Genomic DNA, 19,832 nt, shown 5'->3' on the forward strand with positions numbered 1-19,832 from the left:
GATAACAAAAAAATTGTAATAAATACATCAGTGACAAAAGGAGGGCCAGGGAGAACCTCACTCCTTTGTTGGATGCAGAAGGTAACCTTGCCAGGAAATATGAGGAGAAGGCTGAGGTACTTAATGCTTTCTTTGCCTCAGTCTTTAACAGTCAGGTTGGTCATCCTCAGGGCTGTCAGGCCCCTGGGCTGGGAGATGGAGATAGTACGCAGAATGAAGTCCCGGTTGTTGGAGAGGTGGCAGTCACCGACCTGCTCCTTCACCTGGATGTTCACAAGTCCATGGGGCCGGATAGGATCCACCCGAGAATACTGAGGGAGCTGGCAGAGGAGCTCGCCAAGCCACTCTCCATCATTTATCAGCAGTCCTGGTCAACCGGGGAGGTCCCAGGTGACTGGAAACTAGCGAATGTGACGCCCCTCTACAAGAAGGGTTGGAAGGAAGTTCTGGGAAACTACAGGCCTGTCAGCCTGACCTCGGTGCCGGGAAAGGTCATGGAGCAGATCATCTTGAATGCCATTACGCAGCACATGCGGGAGACCCAGGGGATCAGGCTCAGCTAGCATGGGTTTATGAAAGGGAGGTCCTGCCTCACTAACCTGGTCTCCTTCTATGATAAGGTGACCTGCTTAGTGGATGAGGGGAAGGTTGTGGAAGTTGTCTACTTGGACTTTAGTAAGGCCTTTGACACTGTCTCCCACAGCGTTCTCCTGGAGAAGCTGTCTGCTCACGGCTTGGACAAGTACACTCTGCACTGGGTTAAAAACTGGCTGGACGGCCAAGCCCAGAGAGTGGTGGTGAATGGAGTCAAATCCAGTTGGCGGCCAGTCACGAGTGGTGTTCCCCAGGGCTCAGTGTTGGGACAGTCCTGTTCAATATCTTCATTGATGATCTGGATGAGGGGATTGAGTGCACCCTCAGTAAGTTTGCAGATGACACCAAGCTGGGTGGAAGTGTCGATCTGCTGGAGGGCAGGAAGGCCCTACAGAGGGACCTGGACAGGCTGGATTGCTGGGCACTGGTGAGGCCGTACCTTGAGTACTATGTTCAGTTTTGGGCCCCTCTGTACAAGAAGGATATCGAGGTGCTGGATCATGTCCAAAGAAGGGCAATGAAGTTGATGAAGGGTCTAGAGAACAAGTCCTGTGGGAGTGGCTGAGGGAGCTGGTGTTGTTTAGCCTAGAGAAGAGGAGGCTGAGGGGGGAGACCTCATCGCTCTCTACAACTACCTGAAAGGAGGTTGTAGCGAGGCAGGGGTCGGTCTCTTCTCCCAAGTAACAAGCGATAGGATGAGAGGAAACGGCCTCAAGCTGTGCCAGTGGAAGTTTAAGTTGGACATTAGGAAAAACTACTTCACCGGAAGGGTTGTCAAACATTGGCACAGGCTGCCCAGAGAGGTGGTTGAGTCTCCATCCCTGGAGGTATTTAAAAGAAGGGTAGATGTGGTGCTTGAGGATATGGTTTAGTGGTGGACTTGGCAGTGATAGGTTAGCAGTTGGACTTGATGATCTTAAGGGTCTTTTCCAACCTTAACGATTCTATGATTCTACGATTCTATGATTCTATGTTTGGCAAAACCTCATTTTTTTTCCCTCAAGAAAAAAATTAATTAAACATTGTTAATTATTCAGATTCAGAGGTACAGGAATACCATTTAAAAGCTTACTGGTTATGATTTAAAAAAACTTTAAAAATATAGAAAATTACTAAAATTTCAGAATTCTGAATGTAGAATGAACCTAAAATTTTATTATGCCATAATTTACCTTTTTTAATTGTCTCACATTTTTAGTTTGGTTGTCAACAGACATGACTTTAAAGAAATACAGGAAAAGATCTGTAGATAGAAGTATTGTCTTTTATTAGATCAGTTGGAATATTTGGAAAAGTTAGGCTCGCAGGCACACAAGTCTCTCTTCCATGTGTGAGACAGAAAGAGCAGCAAAATAAAAGTAGAGACCAGTTGCTCAAGGAGAGCAGACATACATCAATTCAGCCATCTTTAAAAAAAAAAAGCAGTCAGTGCCTGTAAAAGAGACAGGATGATATGGGGCAGGGCGGAACAGGGGACAAAGACAAAGATAGTTACCTCTAGGGAAAAAAGACATTGGTTGTTGCATTTGAAACACAGGTTAGTCTGGGAGAGTAGGAAGGGAGATTAAAATGTGGTAGAAAACCACTCTCTTGCATCCATGGTTTTTGGCACCCAGCAGAGTTATGAGTTTTGCTTATCAAAATTTCAAAGATATTTGTAGGTTTTACCTGAGCATAGGGGCATAATGTGTGAGCAATCGGAGAGGAAGCAATGAGAGATCAGAAACATGGTGACTAGTGAGAGGTGTTCACAGATAGGTACTTTTTTCCTTTGTAGACTGCATCAGTTCGCTCTGATATGTAGTTTTTGCTTAGTTTTACATACATAATAGCTGTTTTGATGGCAATTGACTGGGATAAACTGTATTATATTCCTGAAAGCGCAGCTGTAGAATTGAGATAGTGGTGGTTCTGTTGAGAGACTGTTTACTACAGTAATAATAGAGATATGTTGTTTGATTTTACATTTTGTGCTCAAATATGGTCTTCATCCATTCAGTGTCTTTGGAGTGTACCTAGGATGTTTCTGATGGTGAGTTTTCTGAAGCTAGAGACTGCTGGAAGGCAAAGGTGGTTCTTGGAAGACACCTTCAAAGTGGCATCTTCTGGAATTGCTTATACTTGGTAAATGATTTTCTCTTTAAGTACTGAGTACAGTGTTATCTGACAGCTGTAATTCCCTCTGTGACGCTCAGGTATCTTTCAAACAAACATGTTCTTTTTATAGAAGTGTACTTTTTGACTAAAAGTTTTCTTTGGATGGTTGATGGTTCTTTGGATGGTATCATGAGATTTTTCTTCCAAGAGAATGGAATGGCATCTGAAGATGCCTGATTTGTGTGTGTGTGTGTGTGTGTGTTTCAGATGACTGTAGGTTTTTGGAGTTAAGTTTGTTAGTCTGTGGTTTTCTGTGCCATTTACATAATTTTAGTTTGTAGATTACTATCCTAGGTATTGATCTCAATACCTAGGAAAGGATCTTAGTATAGGAGTATTTCAGAGGCAGTTTGTCAAAAAAAGTCATGATTATTGAATTTATGATTGCAATTAGCGAGGAAGTCCAGACTTCTGGTCATCATGATGAGGATGTTATTCATATGTCTTATGACATATGGACCTGGTGGTACGTATCTGATGGTGAGTAGTTATTCTTTTATTTAGCTTTGAAAGCTGCTGCTTCTGTTTAAGATATGAGGAAGGGTTTGTGTGCCCAAAAGTTTATCTAGCATGTTCAACAATGCCAGCTGCCCTAATCCTGCTTCTGTCCATAGACCATTTTGGTTACAACAAAGTGCTGTGGGAGAAATAAAACCTTTTTGCCTTTCAAGCCTCCTTTTTCTTAGTTTGTCTGCACTCAAGCTGACCTTTGCTAGCTCTGTTTCTAATTCTCCTCGTATACTCATTTTTAGTAGGGGATATATGTTGTAAGTAACCAAGGTCAAATTTCTGAGCCCTTGTATGTTAACCCAATGATTTCTAGCCCCCTTTAATCCTTTCCTACACCAGCAGCTGTAGTAATAAGGGTCAAGGGGCTGCTAGGGATTGAGGTCATTAGCTTTTGGGTTGTATGTATTCATTTTGTTGGTGTGTTTCACTGATCGGTCTTAATGGTTATTATCCATTTAGTTGTATGGTATTAGAACAGCATTTGACCTTTCCAGCAACCTGAATGTTTGATTATTAAGTTTATTTTACTTTGACTGTAAACTGGATGCTGCTTTTTAGATATGGAAAGAAATTGTCTTTCATCATGCTGTGAACTGTCTATATTAGGTTCAAAACCTCAACATTAATGTGTATAAAGTCAGATCCTGCTGAAGGAATGGAAAATATCCATTGATTTCAATGAAATCTTTTAGGGCTCCCATTGATATTAATGATAATTTAATGGGAAAGGACTTGGATCCTTATTGTTTGCAACAAGTAAACTGCTAGGTTTTATATTATTGCTTAAACCAGCACCTTTATCATTGCTTCATCATTTATTTATATGATAGTCATCTTTCTTTGATAGAACCACCAGAGTACACAGCCTGAATCTTTGGGTCTATTGCTATTTTGTAAATGTAGCAAAAAGGGTGAGTGCACACTATCACATAACATACAAGAAAATTAGAGAATTCATGCCCATCAGTTGGTGTCTTTAGCTGCTCCAGTATAAATGCAAAGCTAAACTGTTAGATTCTTTTCTGCCCAGATTTCCATCACTACTCCCCAAGGAAAGGTAAGAACAGTAGGCACTAGAACATAACCTGAAAGTTGACAAATTTGTGCTTTTAAGCAGAAACATCGTATCACACGGTAGACACCTCACTGACTGTGTCATGTTTTTAACACTCTCTTCTCTTGTAGTTTAAATAGTTTGGTTTATGCTCTAACATTTAAAATGTTCTCTGCTGCTACTGGTGAGAAGCAATTTCTGCACAGTGAGGAGGAAAGAGTTTATCATGTTTGGTGATGCTTTTAGTGAAATGGATGCATGCTCACTAGACATTGTACTGAGATCAGCTAACTCATTTCATTAAAAACTCCTTTAGGTGATAGTTATATTTGGTTACCACTGAGTTGATGTGGATCTGAACCAGAAACACAGAAGTGAAAGACTTTCTATCCTACTAACAATTTCCTGAGCCTTCCATTCTCCTATATTAAGAGGGGTTTTTATAGAGTGGAAAAATGCCCCATCATAAAGCTGTAAGGTTAAAACTGCAGCCCCTCTCCCTTCCCCAACACTCCTTAAACTATGGATCTTGTTTGCTATGGGAAGTGAACTGCAGGAGGAAGCCAGATGGCAGCTGTATTGAGCTGCTGCTTTGTTGTGCAGGATGGGTGCCCCTCCTCCCTTCTCCAAAGCAAATGTTGATTCACGAATGAGGGTTTTATATATCTGAGTGAGGGATTCATATGATTTTTTGTAATGTCTGCTTTTTTAAAAGTTTGCAAAAGAAATTGATCCTGTGTTCATAATAAGAAACAGTTTGAGAAGTATATGCGGCAAAGTTCTATAATTTTAAGGTGAACTTTCTAAAGTGGTACACACAGCCATGGTTATTTTATTACTCTCAGTTAAACTGCCTGAAGTGCTGTACCAGCACAGCATGCTTCTTGTAAAACATATTCCAAAGAGAAAAATTGTTTTATATTTTATGGTAAAATATAATTATTTTGTCAGTAATGAACTAAAAACCCAGAAAGTGTTAAAATATTTTTAAATTAACAAATTGCTAGCCAGAAAATGTTTACTAAATTATAACTGAAAGATGCACTGGATGGACCTGATTTGCTTCATAGAATCTGCACCAAATATTTGAGTGTTTCATGGAACTTAAAAACATTTATTAAAATTCTACAATACTTGGAGGTTAATCATCAAGGCTGATATTTTTTTATTTGCATTTTTTCATAAAACAAAGTTGTGTGTAAGTGTGTATACTTTTTAACTGTTGGCAGACATGTTTGATTACCATTACATCTGTGATGCAGAATATGTAAGAGTTTTAAACTTCCAAGTATGCCAAACTGGATCTTCAGCTAAGATCACACATGTACAATGTATAAGGTTTGTAGGATAATTAAATAGAACTTCATTTCTTTCACTGATTACTAAGATCATCTTCTTGTAAATCCAAGAACAACGAATAGTTGTAACGAGAGGAGCTTACCATAAGCACTTTTTTTAAATACCCAGTGCTGAATTCTCTCTGGCACAGTTGTCAACAGCATGTTCCAGGCTCTGTCTTTTGCCATAAACTGCATTCTAAACACAATGGAAATAGCATAGAAACGTAAGAATTAGGAAATTGTGTTATTAACAAGCTGCATTTTTAACAACCATGGGGGTTTTATTTAGACTGCCTAGTGTGCAGAATGTGTTTTTTAATGTAAATAGCTACTAAGAAAAAATTCACATCCTCAGATGAACGTCAGAAATGATCCTTAACAAAATATTTTTAAAGATTATATACCAAATAAGGTAGTGTGGTTTTCCCTGTTCTTTACTTCTTCTCTTTCGTGCCGTCTTTCTCTCTTTCTGATGTCAGTTTATATCTTTTATAATGCAGATATAAGATGAGAGAAAATGAGGGAATAACTCTGTAGTACAGGTGGAAACAGTTAAAAGAACTGGGTTGGAATGTTAAAACTGATATTTCTCCATCTCAACATACCACATTAAAAAGTAGTTTGGGGTGCCTGGCATCTTCATGACTAGTAATATAAGTAAATATCAGCAGTATTCAGGATCATTCAGAATTGATGTGCATATGGTTTACATATAGATAAATAAATAAATAAATATGCATTCAATGTCTTTGTGCATATTACAGATGCATAATAGGCAGACATATATGTTGAAATCTATGTTTCACATCAAACCTCTACAGTATGCTTCATGAGGGAGACAAGACCCATGTGTTTTGCAGAAGCTTTTAAAGCTGTTTCATTTATTTTATTAGCCTTTAATGAATGTAATTAGAACCCAAGTAATTAAATGCAATTGTGCTCAGTATGTTCCTGTTGTAAATTGCCCTAAACAATGTGCATGGTGTGAACAAATTTGTGGGATTAATAGAGGATAGATAATGTTTTTGGATAGTATTTCACACTAAACGGCCGCAGAGAGAAACAAAGAAGCTGGCGCAGTGTCATTAATCTTAGTCAACTGGCAGTTCTGGTGTAATTTGCATGACTTAGGCAGTGACACAAGATGGGGCTAGCTTGGGATGGGTGTTAGATCACTAGGATACGTATGTATTTATTTCTCTTTAGTACTCTGATTTATAAGTAGAAAGAAGTTTGTCTGAAGAAACTGATTAATTCTGTTTTCGTCTTTGTTTTTACCTTAGATTAATAAAATTACTGGCAGTATATTGTACATGTTCCTTTGTTTTTATAGTTAGCATATTGGTTTATGGATATTAAAAAACATCTGTGCATCCTTGTCTTCACAGAAGAAACGCAGATGTGCTGTGATTGGATAGTGTGTTGCTTAGTGGAATAGATTTTCTTTCTTCACTGTGTCTGATGTGTCTCGTTTCCTAGTTTAAAAAAACCAGGATACAGTAAGATACTTCCAAATTAGTTTCTGAAAAACATTATAGTCATTGTATTTAGGGTATGCATTTTCATTCTACATTCCCTTTGTCCATAATTTTTTCTAAAAATCATTGAATGCATGTAATCTGATTGAGCAGAAGTATAACTCAACAACCATAAAATACTACTTATATTTTAGTGGACTAATGAATTTTCACAAAATAGCGCTGACCACTGTAGTTAATTTCTACAAAAATTTTAAAATGTCTTGATCTTGGTTGGTTTAAATGTTCTTAAACTTAGAGTTGACTGGAAATTTCTGTCAGAGTGAACTGATTTGCTCGAATTCTGAACAGAAATATTCCATTAGTTTGCAGTCAAAATGAAGAATGAATCAAAATTAATTTGAGTCTTGTTAGATAAGTGTTTCTGTCCCAGGCCCTAACATTGTTTTCAAAATAGTTCCCACAGAAAGCTAAACTTTCTATAAAGGTTATGGTCCTGTTTATGAGAAAAGGGACCATTGTTCAAAACTCATCTTGACCCAATTCTCGACACTAAAATCTTTCTAGAAACACATTTAGTTGTATATTATCCACTGACTGTTTTGACTAAAAACTGTGCCAAAAAATGTATGTGCTGAACTTATTAATGTAATATCTCTGGAAGTAGCTACTCTGTTAAATATGTTGCTTAGGGACACCTGATTGTGTTGTTATTCTGTATGACCATGATGTTAATTCAGTTGTGTAGTAAAATGGAATGATGAGTAAACTGGCAATCTTCAGAAATCCTTAAGAAGTTGCAGTCCTGACAGATAAACAGGAAGGGATTACTGCTTCAGCAGTATCAGTGGATCTTTTAATTTTAATTTTTCAACACAGGAAGATTGCACTTAACCAAGTCTGAGGAAGAATGAGATAGGGCATTCTGAGGCTGTTTAGCCAAGTAGTTACCTGTTGAGCACATCCTGTGAGCTATTTTTCTTATATTTCTAAAAATATATATTTAATTAAAGATTTTTAGTCCATTTTAAATTTGCATAGTTAAATAATAAAAATAAGGAATTTAACACAAAATTGCATAGGCAACCTTGAGTCCTCTTAAATGGGTTGATAATGATAACAATGCTTGTGTTTATGTCACTATATACATAACAAAATTGTAATAATACTTGTAATAATGTGTAAAATATTTAATAGTTTACTGCAGCACTGAATAAACACTGATGAATAGCCATGTTTGCTTACCATGTTGAAATACAAAGTGCTGATGGAAGCGTTGTGGTAACGGTGGGAGGCAAACAGGTATGTTCCACTGAAACGTGAAAACAACACAATTTTTACACAAAGATTTCTATGGTAAATGTAACAACAAAGACTGACAAGGAAAATTTTCAGGCATTCAGTTAGGCCACCTAAATCTGAAGCTGATGTGTCATTAACCATCTTGTCTCCTGAACTGTGAGTAAACAGCGCAAAAGTAACTGAATTTGGATTAAACATATTAACAATTCTATCTTGAGGAAAAAAGTGTTAGCTATCTATCAGTGATGATGAAGAGGGTTACGATGGCATTAAAAACAATTTGCTTGTAGCAATTTGGGAAAATATAAAATGCTTAAGATATAGCATGAGTTCTACTGTGAATTTTAATACAGAAAAAAGCATGTTAGGACAGTAGAACAAAGTAAATGGAAACTGTCTGGATGGCTGGGCCCAAAGAGTTGAGGTGAATGGATTTAAATCCAGTTGGCCCCCAGGGACAACCCCAGGGGTCAGTACTGGGACCAGTTCTGTTTAATATCTTTATCAATGATCTGGACGAGGGGATCGAGTGCACCCTCAGTAATTTTGCAGGTGACACCAAGTTGAGTGGGAGTGTTGATCTGCTGGAGGGTAGGAAGGCTCTGCAGAGGGATCTGGACAGGCTGGATCCATGGGCTGAGGCCAATTGTATGAAGTTAAACAACCACAAACAAAGTTTGAAGTTAAACAAAGCCACAACAACCCCATGCAACACTACAGGCTGGGGGAGGAGTGGCTGGAGAGCTGCCAGGCGGAAAAGGACCGGGGAGTGTTGGTCGACAGCCGGCTGAACATGAGCCAGCAGTGCCCAGGTGGCCAAAGCGGTCAACAGCATCTGGCTTGTATCAGGAATGGTGTGGCCAGCAGGAGCAGGGAAGTGATTGCCCCTCTATACTCAGCACTGGTAAGTCTGCAGCTTGAATACTGTGTTCAGTTTTGGGCCCCTCTGTACAAGAAGGATATTGAGTTGCTGGAGCATGTCCAGAGAAGGTCAACGAAGCTGGTGAAGGGTCTGGAGAACAAGTCCTGTGGGAGTGGCTGAGGGAACTGGGGTTGTTTAGTCTGGAGAGAAGGAGGTTGAGGGGAGACCTTATTGCCCCTTACAACTACCTGAAAGGAGGTTGTAGTGAGGTGTGTGTTGGTCTCTTTTTGCAAGTAACAAGCAATAGGGCAAGAGGAAATGGCCTCAAGTTGCACCAGGGGAGGATTAGACTGAGCATTAGGAAAAATTTATTCACTGAAAGCGTTATCAAGCACTGGAACAGACTGCCCAGAGAAGTGGTGGAGTCACCATACCTGGAGATATTCAAAAGATGTATAGATGTGGTGCTTAGGGACATGGTTTAGTGGTGGGCTTCGCAGTGTCAGGTTTCTTGTCGGACTCAATGATCTTAAGGCTCTTTTCCAATGTAAATAAATCTATGATTCTATGAAATATACTGCTGGGTATTTAATGTCACTTGACTGACTTCGATTTTGATGCTTCTTGACTCCCAGATAGTTGAGCACATTCTTGGTGTTGTTTCCTTAAGAAGATTAAATTAACAAGTCCTGAGTACTTAAAGTAGTTTTCCTCCATAACCTTTTCATTTTAGAAGTACAAGTAGATTCATAGTTCTGAGTCTTCAGTCTGTAGAATTTTAGTCCAGCATAACCTAACTCTACCCAGAGAATTATACTGCTTTAGATAGGTTGCAGTGAAGAAGAGAATGTGGTCCTTTTTATACAGGAGCACAGCCTATGTTTTTTTCCTATTTATATGGTACATGTTTATGATTATCAAGTAATCTTCAGTGTCAACAAATGCTACTACACTTTAGTCTGCATACCTGTAAATATGAAAAAAATGTAAATATGAAAATAAAACTTTCAATAATGCAAGTTTTGAAGATATGCACAGAGGACTAGCTACTGTCGAGAGCTCTGCTCACATTGAAAAGTCCTGTAGTATAAGAGCTTGAACTTGACTTTCTTATTTTGTGTCAGCTGTACAGCTGTCTCACCATACTACAAAACATTCTTGGCATTGTATCTTAGCCAAAATATCTTTTGGGGGGCATAATTCAAAACAGACCAGTATGTTAATCCAAATATTAAGTAATATTTAAGAAGGCTCCTACTGGCATCCATGCAATTGAAACAATATGGATTTACCTCTTCGCTTTGGCTCAGCAATTACATGTTATTCTTCTCTCTTGTGGAAAAAGGCACTATTGTTATTTCTTTGATGACCAGTGTAATGTGCAAAACAGCAAAAGTAATTAATTAACAATTCATGAAAGTAGTTGACTCCTATTAATATGCCATTGACCAAAGCACCACTGTTCAACATTTAAAGACCAGGGACCATAATATTTATTATGAGGTCAGGCATATCGATATAGCATTAAAATGAGTCACATTTAGTATACTCCACAGCAATTATGTTAATGCAAAAGGTATCACTGTTACATAGATTTTAAGTGGCAGAAAAGTTACGTGATCCAGAATTTCTTATTTGGCAATTATGAAATAATGTAGAGAAGATTATTTATTGGATTTTTTGCACAAATGTTAAGGCACAATGGTCTGCTTACCTGAAACAATTAGTTCTGTAGGAGGCAGAGTTTCTCTTTTCTGGTCTTCAAATTATTAGCTTATTTATTTTTACATAAGGTTTGGAGAACTTCATCCTTCTGATCCATCAGACCAAATTGCTCTAAGATATAGATTTCTAGAATAATGGAATTTCCCAAGACTTTTTTCTGTTTTATTTGTTCATAATGAAAAACTTACACTCTCTCCTTCTCTATATATGATCCGATTCTTGTTCTGCATGTATTTAGTGTTTGTTGTTCCATTAAATGGTATTTTTTTGAGAATAAGAGGTTGTGGGGGAAGAGACCAGTATATCAGACCTGTCTATTTACAATCAATGAAGTTGTATTTGGACATGAGTAAGTTTAAAATTTAGGCATGAGTCCAAAATAGAACTGAAATTCAAGTTCACTTTGGTTTTACTTAACAATAGTAAGATTTTTCTTTTGGTAATTCTAGTGGATTATATCCATTGTATTTCAGTTATCCAACTAAAAATAATCCTGTCCATTTTTTATTCTAAGCAAAACTCAAAGGATAGATCCTGAGTAAAATGTAATCAAATTGGAATACCATTGAGAAGTTGAGTTTAATTTTGGCCATTTCTAGGTATGTTATGTTAAAATGGTATATGAAAGAGTCTGGGCTTGAGTTCATTCTAATCTAAAACCTAAAAATACTTTCTTTGGTATGAGTTCACAAAAGTAAAAATGCAAACCTTAAAGAGGTGAAACCTCCCAATTTCCGGTTTAAAGATCCTCAGAACTTACATGTAAAAGACAATTCACGGATCTCCCTTAATCATGTGATTAATTCTATCACAGTTTGATGTAAATGGGAGAGAGAATTCCTTATTACACATGAAGAAGCTGAGACACTGGCAAGATCTTCCTAGACTCCACACTGATTCAGACGTCCCAGTACTGCTCTAATTCTTGTTCTGCTGCTAATTCTAAACTCAGTGCTCATATCTCTGGTTTTACCTATTTAAGGATTTTGTATCTCTTCCCAGGCATTTACACTTCAGTGGCTTTGAGGAGATGTGAAAGCTATAGCAAGGGGTGTTTGCAACTTGCTATATTTGAAATAAATAGGATATATAGGAAAATTACAATTTCTTCATGATCCACAGTGGTAACACTTTGTACCTGGATTTTCTGGAATCAACAAGATAATGATTGATACTGTTTACATTATTGTAGCAGGAGCCTTGTTGCTGATCTAAGTGGGGAAATTCTTTTGACATAGTTTTGTATTCATGTTGAATTAGTTTGGTAGCTGAAATTGCTAGCACTGTTTAATTAACTCCTTTTCAAAATTCATTTTAAGACATTAACTTGGTGTTAGATGTTATTTCTTATTATTTAAACTTAGGTTTCGATTATATTCTATTTTTAGTTATTAATATTATTAAATGCTATATATTGTTAGATGTTATTGTCTTGTTATTAAATGTTGGTTCTTGTTATTAAAGTGGAGAACACCCACATAATTTAATGTAAATATCAAAAAAGAGATGTCCTGACTGAATAGTTAAAAATGCTTGAATCATTCCACATTGACCTAAAATAGGTGAGTCTATAGAACTTGCTGGCCACTGCAGGGATTGCTTCCTTCTCTTGTCTTCAAAAAATTTGCTTGAAGAAAATGGAAATGCAATAGGTTGCAGTGTGGTTTTCAACTATATTGATATTCCAAGTGTTCTTGCACCTTGCATGAAGGGCAAATGGAATAAATAATAGCAAGCTATATTTGCTTATTGTTGTTAATATTGGAATTTTTGTTCCACCAGCATGGTATTTAGATGTCTACATGCATGTGCACAGATACAGACAGTATTTACTACTGTGCTGAACTGTGCTGTGGTGAAAGACATACTTCTGTAGCAAGCAAATTAGGAAAAGTTTTGAGGCAACAGCCAATACCAATTTAAAGCAGCTTCCTGTTTTATTTGTCATCTTTCAACAAGCAACAGTCCCACTGGGCTGCATGAGTGTAAACAGTTCAAAGGACACTCACATCTTTGTGACCAGCTACTTTTTTATGTCATGCAGGTTCAAAACATTGATGTTGTTTTAATATGCTTGGGCTGAAAAATATTGATATAGGTTTCATGAAAAAGCACAATTTTTGGTGGAAGAAATAGATTTATCGTTACAAAACTAACTGATTTTTGCACAAGAATGAGGATCTTTAAAAAAACTTGGCAGGGAAATCATCATAGTTAAATGTTCACTGTGTTCACTTTTTATCATAAAATACAGACCTTTCCCTTTCTGTTGATCTGGTACAGTACTATAATTGAAAACAAAAGTTGCATGCTCAACACACAATTCCAGCTCCATCATGCTTCTTTCTCTATGCTAGGAGATGGCAAGACACAACCACTGGTGTCTTTGCTAGTAATTAATGAAATCTGTTAAGGGGAAAAAAAACCTACTGGAAGTATAAATCTTAGTATATTACTCAACATATTTTGCTTATACATTAATAAGTTGTACATATTCTGTATAATATTTATATGTCATTAGTTTGAGATAGCTTAGCAAGCTAACAGAAAGGAGAAATTCATACACTTTGTCATAATTATGAAATACTTGCCTCATCGTATATACTTATTTTCAAAGTGGAATTGTTTTCTTACATTAAAAAGTTCCCAATTCAATTAAAAAATATCTTTGTAGTCTCTGCTATAAGTAAGGAATGGACAAGAATATGAGTGAATATCAAAAGGTGCAGAGCCTATTGTCTCTGTATAAATTTCAGCCGAGCTCCAGTTACGCTTTTTTTAATACTTGGAGATGAACAGAGTAATAGGAATAGAGCTAGTTTTGACTTCCATGGTTTTTTGTTGTGTGTGTGTTTTTTTTTTTTTTTTTTTTTTTTTTTCTCTTGGACTGAATGTGTTTTTATAAAACAAACCAACATCCTGGAATAGAAATGGGTTTCAGTGGAAACTTTTTCTCAGGCATATCCACTGTAAAGTAATTTATGACAGATATGGTTTTTTTAGGCCCAGGACAGAATTTTCTATCAAAATGACAAAGGTCTTTAAATAATCAGTTGTCTATTGGCCAGGGTTTTGTGTTTCCCTGCTGTCTGTTTAAATCTGGGTCTTTAGTCTGTGGTTCCCATCTCCCAAGTGTGGGAAGCTGAACTCCCCACCTTGTGACATGAGCGGGGGTAGCTTTTTTGCTCCTCTGTGAGCTATTTGACTTTTAATTAGTCCAGCAGACAGATTAAAGAGTTCAGTAGTGAGATGTTCACCTGAGGTGTCAGAAACCTAACTCTGAATTTCTGGCTGGATACCACTGTTATCTGTTATATTGCCAGTGGTGATTCTCATTCCCTGAAGTAGCAGCTTCCAACTCTTGTGTCCAGCTATGTGCAATTTTGAAATGTCTTAATACTTCAACTAATGTATTACATTTGGAGAGCTGCTGTCTTACACACAGTGGGATAGTTCAAGCACAGAGAGCTTGAGACAGTTACTCAGGATAAGCAATTACTTAGTGTTAGGTCACACATTTAGAATATTGCAAAATAGTGACCCCAACTTGCACCTGGTCTTATAAGTGTTAGAGGAGTGTTCTAAATTTACATATCAGACTGTTACTGATTGACTTATGTTAACACCTTTTACAGCTATGCTGTGGTTAAGATTACTTTATGCCAGTGGTTCATCACAAAGCTATGACTATAACAGAGAACTTGCCAGGCTACGTTCACTTTGATGCTCTTTTGAGAAATTAGGTGGTATTACTGCAAGAGATAGTTATTTTTACTATATTCTCTATGATAATTTTACCATGCTATCGATTTTAACCCAGTAATAAACTAACACAAATTTTTTACCTATTTTGAGAAATAAAACAGGGGTACAATAATTATAAATTTTCAGAAGTATCGTCTAACTATTCTACTTAATTTCATGGCTTCCTAGGACAAAACGCTTTTCTTATTTATAGGCTTACAGCTGTTTTGCCTCAACTTCTAGCAGCATTTTGTTTCAGTAAATTTAATACTCAAGTACAGCACTCTACAACATATTGATCTGAAATAGTACTCTTGCTGCTTTGCTAGATTTGTCTCAAGATCAAAGGTTTGAACTCCCTCTTAATGTTAAAATATATACATGGGTTGACTCTTTCCAACCTTTGTCATTCTTGCTCAAGAGAGTTAGAAACACAAATTAAGCCTGATGAAGAGCAGTTGTTCTCCAGCTCTCATTCTTCAGAGCTATAGAGTAGGCAACAAACCTTTAAAATTTCTTGTAGCACCTTTTCTGCATTTTATCACTATAGAAAATAGTATAATGCCCACTGGAATTTGTGAAAGTCTTTCAATTGATTTTAGCATACAGCAGAAGAAATCCCCAATGAGAGGGCGCCTGCAGCTGTGAACCTACATGTGCAGTAGGAAACGTCAGCTTGCAGATCCAGAAGAAAAGACATGAACTGAAGACACTGGGAGTTTCTGTCCCAAGATCTACTATTTTCTGAACCATGAAGAAGAGAACTGTTTATGTTTGTTACTACTTTTTAATTCCTGTTGGCAGTGACATGCAGACTATGAAATGTGTTAGTATTGATTTACATAAATCAGAAGGTTGTCAGCTTCTTACTTTTAGACGTCTATGTTGCCTTAAAATCCAAACTGATGACCTCATTGTAGCACAAATAAATAGTGTTGGTAAATGTTATTATAAATTTCTTCTATTACTGAACATACAGATGGAAATGCTAAGTTAAAATTTGTGATATTCTTTCTTACACACACTATACTTTTTTATTAGTCTTCCATACTTTCCATTATCAAAGAAGTTTTGATGTATCGGTTTCACAATGCTTAACCACATTCACTAAACTTGGTCTTTTGTTTAAAATAAAATTTCTGTATTGGTATACCTCATTGTATCAATACAAACATAATTTTCATCCCTCTAGCTGTCCACCATTATAAAACAAAAGAGAGGAAACATTTTAATCTCTTAGTTCAATGGTTATTTCTCTATGTCATCAAGGATCAGGGATGGCAGACATTGTAGGAAATGTGAAGGGAAATAGGGGAAATATTGTAATTATAATCAGAAAAGTTCTGGATAATTTTATGACTGCAAAGAGTGTGTCTAGTAATTCATACTAGTAGCATAGTAGGATTACCCAGTTGATTAGATATGGGATACTTTTTATTGGGGTTGGTTGTTCTGGTTTGTTGTGAGGCATTAACTCCTTGTGAAGGGAAGTTACTGATCTCAGTGCACTGATGACTTAATGATTCGACTTTCTGGTTTACTGTACACAGGTTTTAAAAAACATAAGCCCTATTTTTTCTAGACTTCAGAATACTTTTCCATAAAGTGCACAATTTTCTTTGAAATCCTAGACTTGGTACAGGTCTATCTAAGATGATTTGGGTTTGTCTGTCAGAGGTATGGTTATCAATATAGCAAAGTGATTATTTTTGGTACCACTAGTATTTAACATTTCACAAACTGAATATGTAATTTTCGTTACAAAAGCATTGCCGTTTCACCTTTCTGTATTCAGATTGTTCAATGTTGAGCTACTAGTGGATAGATTTCCATGTTCGGATCTGTTTCTAGTGTTCTCCTCAGTGGATACTATCAGTTATGTGAAATCATCCTGTCACTTTCGAAACAAACTACTTAGCTCCGGACTTTTTAAAATAAAACTTTTTTTCTTTTAACCCTTATAAAAGTGCCCTTTCCAAATTCTTCCTCTTCTTGCTTTTAAAATAATGAAAAGACTAAAAAGACTATGCTTTTAATTAAAAGTCATTTTCAAATAACCTCAGAAGACTGTTTCTAGAAATCAAAACATCTTTATGGTCCCATTTCTAAGGAAAGAAAGACAAGTGACTGGGATCCTGTACACTTTACTGTAGTCTACATTAATTACCTTCTATTAAAAAATGACAAAGACCTTTTTGAAAGGGAATCTGGCACTCTTTCCACAGAAATGATGGCAGACACCCTACTCTCTGCTGATTTCTTGACACTTCTAATTACCTGTATTCATCTGAAATCGTTTCCTTTGTAGTGAGTTATTGGCATGATTTTCAGAGAACAAGAGGAAAATGGAAAACATTTTAGCAAGTTAAGAAAAAAAAATCAACAGTATCATTGTTTGCAGCTTTTGTTGAAACTACCTACGTGAGTCATTTGAGGGACATGAAGGTAAATGAAAGGTTATACTTTGCCCTGCACGTTGTCGCTGGTATTTGTAATGTCAATAACTGTAGAAGGTTGTCAGGAAACTGGAGAGATAAAGGTCAATAGCAATGACAAATATATCATTGTATGTGTTTGAATATGCAATATCAGCCTAATCTCATGGTGGAGGTTTTCACACCCTGGAAATATCTATCAGATGCTGTATCAGAACTATCCATTGTCTTCCGTGTACCTAGAATTAAACCAGATGTAAGTTTTAGCATGTTCAGACTATTTTTTTCCAGATCATTTTCTTTATTTAGTACAGAGAAACAAGTTATTATCTCAGAAAGATATATTTCATTAAATAAAACACTAACAGAGATTTTTAAAAAAGAAAAAAAGAAAAGTATCCTAGGTTCCTTAACTTGTTAGAGGACATTGAATATTAGTTTCTATTTAACATCTGATATTGTCACAGTTTTCAAAATATATTTGCAAACCATGTCCTTCTGATAATTGTGTGTAAATCCATTTGCTTTTTTCATATACTAAGACAACAGCATCTCACTCAAAGTGCCTCTGACGGGGATAGACCTCTATTTTTCTTGAACCATATCATGATTTCAGAGCTCAGTTAAAAGGAACTACAGCCTACAGTTAAATGAATGTGTAAAGGAATAATCCTTCTGAGAATTGGCTTACAGTTGAACACATCAAAGCACCAGATTCTAAGTTGTTACAAATGTGGATCCTGATTTAGGAAAACCTAAATTTGACCTATAGGGGAATACCAAATCACAAGTAGTTACATTATTATATGGTTTTCTGTGATTATGCAAGCACGGAAAAACAAGAGATGAAGAGTAAGGAAAGAAATTACGTCAGAGCACCATGTGACATTGAAAGCAAAACCAGCAATTAGTTCAGTGAGAATCTTGAGGTAGGGGGGTAGGGGAGGGTTGCAACAGAAGGATGAGCATTGCAGCAAAAGAAAGTCTTGTTTGAGAGACAGTTGGAAGTAGTACTCCTTCTGGGTAGAGGGTTTGAAAAAGTGACTGTGGGAAGCTGAAGGAAAAGTGAATACAAATCATCTACTCGTCAAAGACATGAAGTACAATATAGTGAAAAAAATATGCTGAAAACACATAGTAAAGACACAAAGATATTGTTATAGAAGGATCCAAGCATCAGCCTGTCTGAAGCATCTGGGAATCTGTTTTTCTTAAATAAATCAAATATGAAAATATTTACTAACCCTGAATTAGTGATTTCACCCTTACCCTGAATACTAGTTCCTTTTACAAGATGCCAGTACTCTGAACCTTTGTACTGCTAAGGTATCACTTCCATGAAGTGTCCCTAAAATTCTGAGAACTTCAACACAAAACTATAAGAACTTCAGAGTCGTGTGCTGTTGAGTGACTTGCAGTTTCAGGCTTTATTCTATTTATTGTGTTTTATCTGATTTCAGTGACATCAGTTGCTTCTGAGCACATTTTACCTTTTAGGATTTGAGTTTTAATTTAGTAAAACACTTTAATGTGCTTAATTACAATTTTAAAATGCTTCATAATTCTGTACTGTTCAGCAAAGGGTTTAAGGGTGTATTCACAGTTCAGAGGGTTTGAGGAAGTGCTTGAAGAAGTCCACTGTTGGCTGAAGTGTTTTCCCTGGGTCATTTCCTAGAAGTCCTTTTGACCTCCAAATACATTTTTTTTCTGAGAGTAAACATCTTAGCTGGGTTTCCAAGGGCATAATAATGACTGCAAAGGTAATAAATACCCTGTGTTGCATTCGTAGAAGTGAATGTATCCCTGCCTGATTTTAAAACAACCGTCACCCCGGTAATTTGAAACATTTTTTCAAATTTTCAGAAGGAAAACATCCCATCTGATATGCAACATTACTGTTCTTGAAGTATCACAGCTTAAGGTGGTATCTTGTTTCTTAGTCACGTGATACATGTACTTCCCTTGAGGGACACTTGATTAAACCAGCTACTGAAATACATCACGAATTAAAAAATTTTTACAGTGCTCTCTGAGGAATGGGCTTGTAGTTCTAGACTGTTCAATGCCTATTCTGTTGGCCTATGAATTTTAGCATATGTTGAAATTTTTGTCTTCTCTATGCATAGGATGTCTGATAAAAATTATTATAGACTTTTAGAATTAATTTAGATTATTCTCTTTTTTCTTTCTTTCCTTCTCTCTCCCTTCTGCCTTCTGCTTTCCCTGTGTCCCCCCCTTCTCTCTCCCTCTCCTGTCCCTTTCATCCTCTCCTCCATTTCCCCCTCCTCCTTCCCCCAACCCTCCACCCCTTTCTATCTCTCTGTTTTCTTTCCTCCTATGTTACAGTATGAGAGTTGTCTTTTCAAGCACAGGGTGTTTGCCTACATGTTCTATGTATTTGCTCCACATACGTTGTTTCATTAAACTTCCCCGCTCTCTCTTACACACACAAAGGTATGTCAGTTAAGTTTTTAATTTAAAAACAGTCCCATCCCTTATTATAGAGCAACACTTCTTAGATTTACTATTTTCACTCAAATGCTTAATTATATCATTGTCCAAGTTCTGTTATGTACTCGAGCTCATGACACTGCTATGAGATGACTGCAGTTATAAGGCTGTGAGGAGAGA

The 19,832-nt window shown here is 36.7% G+C and overlaps 1 long non-coding RNA gene across 1 annotated transcript in view; it reads left to right on the forward strand.

The window, feature by feature from the left end:
• LOC142061794 (uncharacterized) overlaps window positions 1-17,571 on the forward strand; it is a 32,765-nt gene extending 15,194 nt beyond the window's left edge. The window contains exon 3 of the long non-coding RNA XR_012662247.1: window positions 15,369-17,571. This is a non-coding gene — a long non-coding RNA (uncharacterized LOC142061794). The remainder of the gene's footprint in view (window positions 1-15,368) is intronic.
• Window positions 17,572-19,832: the final 2,261 nt, after the last annotated feature.

This window comes from Phalacrocorax aristotelis, chromosome 9 (assembly GCF_949628215.1).
Source record: "Phalacrocorax aristotelis chromosome 9, bGulAri2.1, whole genome shotgun sequence".
In the NCBI taxonomy this organism is placed as follows: domain Eukaryota; kingdom Metazoa; phylum Chordata; class Aves; order Suliformes; family Phalacrocoracidae; genus Phalacrocorax; species Phalacrocorax aristotelis.